The sequence below is a fragment of the Castor canadensis genome, chromosome 12, assembly GCF_047511655.1.
Source record: "Castor canadensis chromosome 12, mCasCan1.hap1v2, whole genome shotgun sequence".
Classification (NCBI taxonomy): Eukaryota; Metazoa; Chordata; class Mammalia; order Rodentia; family Castoridae; genus Castor; species Castor canadensis.
This window is the reverse complement of record NC_133397.1, coordinates 78,056,359-78,065,298: the sequence shown is the minus strand read 5'-3', so window position 1 is coordinate 78,065,298 and position 8,940 is coordinate 78,056,359. Positions and strand designations below refer to the sequence as shown.

Genomic DNA, 8,940 nt, shown 5'->3' with positions numbered 1-8,940 from the left:
GAACCAATTAATTATTCCTTTTATTCCCCACAAAGACAAAACAGTATGTAGGCAGTTTTCTTTGATTAGACATGGATACAATTTTAACACTGGCCCTTGTGAAAACTGCCATGTACCAAAAATACTATGACAAACATTTATAAATTGTATAAAAATTACACATCCTTATTTTGGCCTCCTGAAGATGAAAACAAGTAACTCTCTAAATGTTAACTGGCCAAACATCCCAATATTAAACATAAAATAGAGGGAAATAGAGAAATTGAAATAGAATTAACACAATTCTGTCACAAATTGTAAACAAAAACTATTGTGGGTTGGCATGGATGACAAATGGTCTACTGTGTAAATTTTAGAATGAGGCAGACTGAAGTTGGAAGGATGGTTAATTTTCCCGTCCTTTTCCTGCTTCCCCTTTACCTCCTAGAACATCACAAGTCTACAATATAATGTTTTCTCTCAATAATTACATTATCTGTGTTGTATTTTTATATGACTCTTCACTCACTTTATCAAGTTCAGCAATGGTATGTCTTTGCAAGTGAGCAGACTTTTTGTGGGGAGTTCAGAATCTCCTGATAGAACACAGAAGATAAGGGTCAGACCCAATCTGATAGGACGCATTAGCTCATTTCTTTATTGCTAATATAAAAAACTTCTTGATATGCTTGTTGTGACTGATCCATAATCCCTTTCTCATCATTGCCAGCAGCAATCTCAGCCAAGTAAAGGAAACAGCCTATCTTCATTTTCAAACATAAGACTTTGCTCTCTGTTTCTGAAGCATTGGGGATCAAGAACTTTTCAAATGAGACAGTACATCCTTGCAAAAAGCTCTGAGCTCAGTGTCAATTTTCTCTGTGTATTCTTGAGCCATCTTCTGCTTTTTCTTAGCATGTTCCATCTTTTGCTTAATACTTGAGAATACCCTCCAAGATGACCTACAGATTCCTACAACATTTTTATAAGTAACTGAGAGAAGATTCCTCTCCTCATACATAATTCAGCTCAGTGCTCAATTATAGACTTCATGAAGGCCACAATGTCATCATATTGCTAAATCTGCTTGGCAAGTTTGATCTTCACACCATCCCATTTCTGTGCATATCTGGGTGTTCTGTGTCTGGAGTGGGTGGCATTATATGGACAGGGGCTCAGCAGTTTCTAGATGGTGGTAGTGATATTGAGATTGTCAATTGAAACATTTCTTAAGGAAAGAATTCCCTTGAGATTATTGGTCAGAATGAATAAGGAATAATTTCATGTAATTTTTTTTCCCTTAAACAGACACAAAAAATCCTTCCCATATCTTCTTTTTCTTGTCAGATATTAGGTAGCTACAGTCACAAGTCCAGAGTTTAACTGGAGATTCCATGTGTCAATAGAACAAGAGGAAATGCATTCTTTTTTAATGCTTCATGGTAATTTGGAGGAAAGACTGACCTTCTCCTGGGTCTTCACTCAAGATGGTCACTGTGGAGAAGGGTGCTGGGTCAGAGCTGCTCAGGGATGTTAATTCCAGACACCCTGCCAAAGCTGTGAGAGTTTTCATATGTGTTATTTTTAGTCAACAAATGTGTGGGGTTTTTTTCCAAGGAATCTAACATACACATTATACATTGTGGAAAAGGAGCTCATGAGGGAAAAATATAACAGAATATTTTTGTGTTTTCTTCTGTTATAAAGGAAAACCTTTCTTCTAAGTCTATATGTTCTCTCAAAATACTGAGAAAAACAGACATGTTTACCTGTCAGATTTTTCAGATTCTTAAGACACTATTCTTCATCTGCCTGATCTGAATGAGCAGTAGCAACTTAGTTGAGTGAAAACAATTTGAGTTCATTGGAGCAGTGACAAAGCAAAATTGCAAAGTTTAAGAAGGGTCTAGATTGTGTGAGAACTTGAGAGAAACTGACTGGAGCAATTTATTTATCTTTCATATTCTCGACCTTGCAAAGTGGGACCATCCTCACATCAGGTACTGTTTGACTTTCTCATCTTGGGGAATCCTAGCAGTTCATTGGTGAAATTTGAATCCAATTATAAGAATTTATTTTAATATGTTATACCTGAATAGTGGTTTCAGGAAACTGTTTATTCAAAGCAAAGGAGATAATACTTGCTAAACCAAAAAATTAAAATAAATATTTATTTGTTAATAATATTTCTGGCTGAGTGCTAAAGTTTCAGCATCAATTAAGTAATTTGCTTTGGATATAAAATACTCAGAGATGTTGGGCTAGTAGCATGGCTTAAGTGGTAGAGCACTTGCCTAGCATGCCTGAGGCCCTGAATTCAAAGCCCAGTACCACCGAAAAAGAAAAAACACTGTGAGTTGTAAATTATGTCCAGTTGATTAATGTTTTAGTTTTATTTCATTTCTTTTTTTTTTTTGAGGCAGGTTGTGGTGTCGTTATGTAGCCCAGCTTGGCCTCAAACTCATGATCCTCCTCTTCAGCCTCTTGAGTGCTGAAATTATAGATGTGAAACCCTGCACCTGGCTAGGGTACTTATTTTTTTCTGTTTCCTGTATTTTGCAAATAATGCTGTTTGTAATTTATTTCTTTTTTCTGTTAATTATTTTTTATTTTATTTTTGAATGATCATACATTAATAATATGAGGGGATTTCATTGTCATTATATCATACATGTGTACAGTGTGCCTTGACAAGGTCAACCCCTCCACTATATTCCCATTTCCTTCTTCCTTTTTGCCCCTTTTGCAAAGAGTGTTTGGTGGGTTTCATTATGCTGTCTTCATGTGCATGTAAGCAGCTTACTTCCATCCTCCTAACCACTCAGAATCCTCTCCTTTGCTTCTATAATTTCTTTCTTTCTTTTTTAAAATTTTATCTTTTTCACATTCAGTCACATGTGTATACATTGTTTGGGCCACCTCCCCAAACTCCCCCATTCTGGGTATAATTTATTTCTTGAATATGCTTTCATAATTCTAAAATCTGAAGGTATTTCTATTGCTTTTGATTCACACTCAAATTATATTTTTGTTTTTGGGCAACAAGAATCTCTAACTTTGTGGTCCATTGACTCTTGAAAAATTATTCATATGTTTTCCTGAGGACTTAGAGTGGTTATGCCCTTTTCTCAAGAGACTTTCACTTGGGCATCTTATCAGTAAGGAAGGCCATCTTCGAATCCCACAGGATTCCCCACAGAGTGAATTCCATGGTTGTCATTGCCTCACTGGCCCATGAATACAAACGGACATTGGAGGCGAGTGCTTGCAGTGTTCTTCAACAGCTTGAGCATAAGAGTGGCTTTGGAGCTGGGATACATTTACTCACAGATGATAAAAAGTTGTCCCCAAGACTGTTACTTTCTTTCTTCCTTTATCCACTTTCCCTATTTTTTATGCTTTCATAATTCCTTCTCCTCTCTATGCTTTCATAATTCCTAAACCTGGAGATTGGGCAAAATCTTTATTCTATGTTATTTCCATTTTTTTTAACTCAAATTATCTTTTTTTCCCTTCCTGTCCTCTCTTTCAGCTTTCCTCTCTTCCTCCTTTCTTCCTTGTTTACTTCTTCCTGTCACTTTCCTTTATTTTTCCTTTTTTGTTGTTTTCTAGCATTTATTTTTACTAGTATTGTCTGAGATAGTTGGCCTATCATTTCTGTAAAACTCAAATAATGTAAGTATATTTCTGATTTAAAACTAAAGCTCTTTGTTAGAGAATGTGGTGGTTTTTGGTTTAGAGCTTCAGAGTTGACCTGAGAGCTCATAAGTTGACTTCTGTGTCATTTCTAGTGGCACAATCACCCTTTCTGAGATATTTTTGGCTCTTGATTTACATCAGGTATTTTCACAACCTACAACTCAGGAAATTTTTTTTTCCTTTTTTCTAATTGCTTTGCATCTCCCCTCAGGCTCAGTCTAGTTGCTCAGAATTATGAATGATGACTTTGCAGTGAGATCTGAGCTGCATCAGGCAGGCAGGGGCAGAAAGATTTTGTCACAGACCCTGATTCTCATCCCTGTTGCTCTGGGTCTCTGGTGAGAAATTTAAAAATATCCCAATCTCTTCAGAATAATATTCTGTAGAGCTAAAACTTATAAGATATACTGTATAAAATGATTATTTCTCATATGAATCCAATTGTATATTGACAAAACCCCATTAGAAATGACATTTTAAATGATGTATTTCAATGTTTATTTTATAAAGTCACTGTGTGTATTGATTTATGATCATTATCCATTCCTGATTACTGGTGTTTCTGGGGATATCATGATGACTCAGTCTCCAGGCTCTTTGGTACTGTCTGCAGGAGAGAGGGTCACTATGAACTGTAAGTCCAACCAGAGTCTTTTATAGAGCAAAGACAATAATAACTACTTTGCCTGGTACCAGGAGAAAACAGGACAGTTTCCTAAACTTCTCATCTTCTGGGCATCCACCCAGGAATATGGAGTCCCTGGCCATTTCAGTGGCAGTGAGTCTAGGACAAATTTTACAATCACCATCATCAGTTTTCAGGCTGAATACATGGAGATTACTACTGTCAGCATTGTTACGAAGCTTCTCATACAGTGCTTCAACTTTGAATATAAACTTCCTCTCAGATACTCATCAGCTGATTGCACCCTACACAGCCCTGGACTGGCACACTACTTCCATCTACCTGAGACAATCTGTGTGATCTTACTTCTTGATGAGAAGTTGTGCATGCTCAACAGAAAATTAAGGGGTTTAGTGTCTCTTAGATCCTTTGGAACAGAGGTCTGTACAGTTAGATGGGGTAAGGAATCTCTGTATTGGTTTTCTGTTTCATCTGTAACAAAATACCATAATCTCTGTGGCTTGAAGATGAGAAATCAATCATTTTACAGTGTTAGGGGTCAGATCCAATACACTACCCATTTGGCTAGGATCAAGTTGTTGGAAAGCTGCATTTGGAGGCTGTAAGAGAGAAATAGGTCTCTTGTCTTTCTACCTCCTAGAGTTGAACAGTGTTCCTTGGTGGGTAACCTTTTTTTTCTATCTTCGTGGCAAGCAAAGTATTAGTTCTCACCCTTCTTCTGGGGTCATGATGACTCTCAGGTCTCTATTTGCTTTCCAAATAGGACATCAAGAAACATCATTGCACATTAATGTATAATATTTACAGATGTGATTTTGGGTTCAACAATACCTTCCAATCTCTATATCTCATATTAATTAATAGAATTCAGTATTTTGGGAAAGTTTTGTGTCTCTATAGAATCAATGCACTAACTAATTTCATTCATGTATTCACCTAAAATAGTACTTGAGCACCTACTTTTTGGTACAGGGATACAGCAGGCAACAAGGATCTTATAGATCACATATAGTTGCTTGAGAACTCTGTAGCATCTTAAATCTGTGTCTGAGAATTTGCCCTTGGTGACTTACTTGATGTGCCCACATCTACAGATGTACAGAAGTACCCATATGTATGGATGTGTTAGGTATTTCCCAGGTAAAGACTTGTGGTGGTGTGAGCTGTACCAACTGTGTTAGTCAAGATTTTCTTTACTGTGGCAAGTACCTGAGCCTAATAACTTAAAGGGGAAATATTTGTTTGGCCCACAGTTTCAGAGGTTTCACTACATGGTCAGCTAGTTCTATTGCTTTTAGGTCTGTGGCAATGTAGAAGCATCAGGGTGGAAGGGTATGGCAGAGAAAAGCTGCTCACATCATGGTAGCTGGGAAGCAGAGAGAGCCAGGAAGATGCCAGTGACAGTACAACTCTTCAAAGTTCCCCTCTTAGTGATGCACCTTCTGCAACCTGCCTCCCCCTTGATTTATACTACCTCCCAATAAGGCCACCAAATTTTGACTCTGAGAGTGGACTAAAGTATCGATTAGGTCAGAGCTCTCATGATCCAGTCACCTACCAGCTTTGGTCCAAGTCTTCAACACATAATTCCTTTGGGTGACAATTCATACCCAAACCAGGACATCAAGTAAATATCTAGTGGTCTGACACCCAGAAATTTATCTCTACTTAGGATACATGTAGACTTTCAACAACAGGAATAGTCAATGTAAATTTTAAAATATATGAACCCCCCCCCCCGATTATTTCTTAGAATACGGTAACAATTTGAAATATTTAATGAAGCTGCACATCAAAAGGAGCATGTATTAGGAATTTGAAACATCAGATCTGTATGCGATATTGTCAGCTCTTTCCTGTCCCTTACAGAGCACTTTGCCTAGAGTTCTTTCAATTGTTGTAGAAGCTGACAATGAAGACAGAATGGACAGACCATGACCTACTTCAAATCTGATAGTTGGAGCCAGACATAGTGTCACATGCCTGTAAACATAAACCCTATTAAAAATAACTAAAACAAAAATTGTTGGGGGTATGGTAGAGTGCCTAGTTAACAAATGAGAACTTGAATTCAAGCCCTGCAAAACCCTAATTTTTTCCTTTATCTATTTTCTATCTATCTATCTATCTACCTATCTTTTGGTCAGTATTGGTCTTATACTTGCTAGGAGAGTGTTCTACCAGATAAGCCACACTCCCAGTCCATTTTGTTTCATGTATTTTTTAACAGTGTTTCATATCCTCCTTCCTCTGCCTCTTGAATAGCCTAAATTACAGGTATGGGGCCTGTTGTACACTTGTTCATTGATATAGGGTGTCACTAATCTTTTGCACATGGTGTCCTCGAACCATGACTCTCCAATCTATGGTTCTCAAGTAGCTGGTATTACAGACATGTGTCATCATGCCTGGACCCCTATAAGTATCTTTGTAGAACAGAATTCAGCTTTGATTATGTATATAGACCCAGGAGAATATCTGTAGTAGAAAAAGGGGAGAACTTCACCCCATTGCAGCCTGAGCCAGATGTTTCAGCATCACCTTGGTCATGAGCAAAGTGGGAGGTAACTTCTATTAACATTTCTGGTTCTCCCATTAACATGTGACACAATGGTATCTCTAGTAGTTTTGTATTGCTGAATCACAAATGACTGCCCATTTAACAGCCTATGAGTTCAGTGGCCTCCACCTCAGAAATCAGGAATGAGATGGCTGGGTGTCTGGGTCTTTCACAGTTAACTTTGGGTAGAACTTCATGTGAAGCTCTGGATCTCCTTCCAAGTTCAAGTAGTTGTGGCAGATTTGGTTTCTTGCCATTGTAGGCTGAGGTCCCATTTCCTTTCTGGCTGTCAGCTCACAATCCTGGAAGCTGCCCACATTCCCTCAAACAGGGCTCCCTTTATCTCCAATGCATTAGAAAAATCTTCTCCTATATAATTCTTTTCATGTCTTAAATCTTTCTGATTTCCCTTTGACTCTCAATCAGATTTTTAAGGTCTGTGATTATGTCATGTCAGAATATCTCCCCTTCTAAAGTCACTTATTTTATATAACTGTAAAATCTCTTTACTAAGAAACTGAATTTTGTTTAACTGAGTATCTGGGAGAAAGTGTGTTGATAACCAGGGTCAGCAATGGATGGACTAGCAAAATTAGATTCTATGTATGTCATATCATTATTTTTAATTTGCCAAATAATGATTGTGTCTTATATGGTTATTTGGAACTGGGGATTGTGTGGAGGTTTAACAAATCATTAAGTGATTTCAGAGGATGGAAGAGCTAACAGTCCAAATGCCACAGGAATGACGATGGCCTCCACAATTTTTTCCTTCCATGTGTATCATGCAAAACATACACTAAAAAGTACTCAGTAAAGATATAAACTAATTCTTACTATATGCCCACATGCTCTTGTTGCATGTCCTTAGAGGAAAGCTCAAATGTTCTAGCAGATCTCCATGGTCTTCATGTATCAGGCCTGTGTCTGCCTCCAACATGGCTTCCTTTGTTTCCTTCTGTAGACTCAACATATCTGTCTCCCAAGACCTGTGTATTCTATCGGGTCTTCCCTGAGCTTTGCATGGCCAAATATCTGCTTTCAGACATGAACTCCATTGGCTGCATTTGAAGTCAGAGAACCATCAATGTCAGAGAATAGAAAGTGAAGTTACAAAGATGAGATTGTATCTGTATGTAAATAGAACTCTGTTCTTCAGCAGACCACTTCTCAATATGAATGAAACCTAGAACTTGCAGACAGACAGGCAAGAATGACAAGACCATAGATCAGATGATGTGATGGAGAATGACTGTGTCTGAGAATTCACCTGAATTGTGGGGGACAGAAATGTCTTTAAGGAGAGACAACTGAGTTAGCAAGGACAGCAGAGTTCTAAAACATGCAGAACATTTTGTGTGCTGTACTTGGCAGCATATGGAGGTATCTAGGTGAGAGGGTGGAGTCAAATGATGGGAAGAACAGTAGAAAAAAAGTTTGATGAACTAAGTAAGTGATTTTACATACAAATTTTCTGTGTGATCATGTATCTTATATGTAGAATGAAAACAATGGACAGATGAAGCATCAGCTTTTTCATTGCCTTCAAACTGAGATACTGAAATAAGTTTGCGCTAGTCGCACTAGAGCACCAGCTAGTAGGCAAAACGTTCAACAGACTTTGCAAGAGAAAGGATGATGAGCCATTTCCCTGGAAGTTTTGGTGCACGAGCGCGACCAACAAAGGGCAGCAAGAACTCACGTGTTTTTCAAAAAGTTTTCAATCTACTTGCCCAGAGAGACTTGTGATCCTGCAAATGAAAGTGTGTGGAGTATTTAAAACCAGCCAGTCCTAAAAGAAAATTTACTCTTCATTTAGCTTTTTACATTTTATATTTTAAAACTGAAAAGTTTTTGATTCACACTCAAATTATCTTTTTGTTTTTGGGTTACAAGAATCTCTCACTTTGTGGTCCATTGGCTCTTGAAAAACTATTCATATGGTTTCTTGAGGACTGAGGGTGTTCATGACCTTCTCCAGAGAGGCTTCCACTTGGGCATCTTACCAGTAAGGAGGTCCATCTTAGACCAATGTCAAGGTGGGTGAGATATAGCT

General features: G+C 37.9%; 1 pseudogene; it reads right to left on the bottom strand.

Moving 5' to 3' along the window:
- Window positions 1–385: 385 nt before the first annotated feature.
- The window catches only part of LOC141414858 (14-3-3 protein zeta/delta-like), a 57,065-nt pseudogene continuing 48,510 nt past the window's right edge, over window positions 386–8,940 (bottom strand).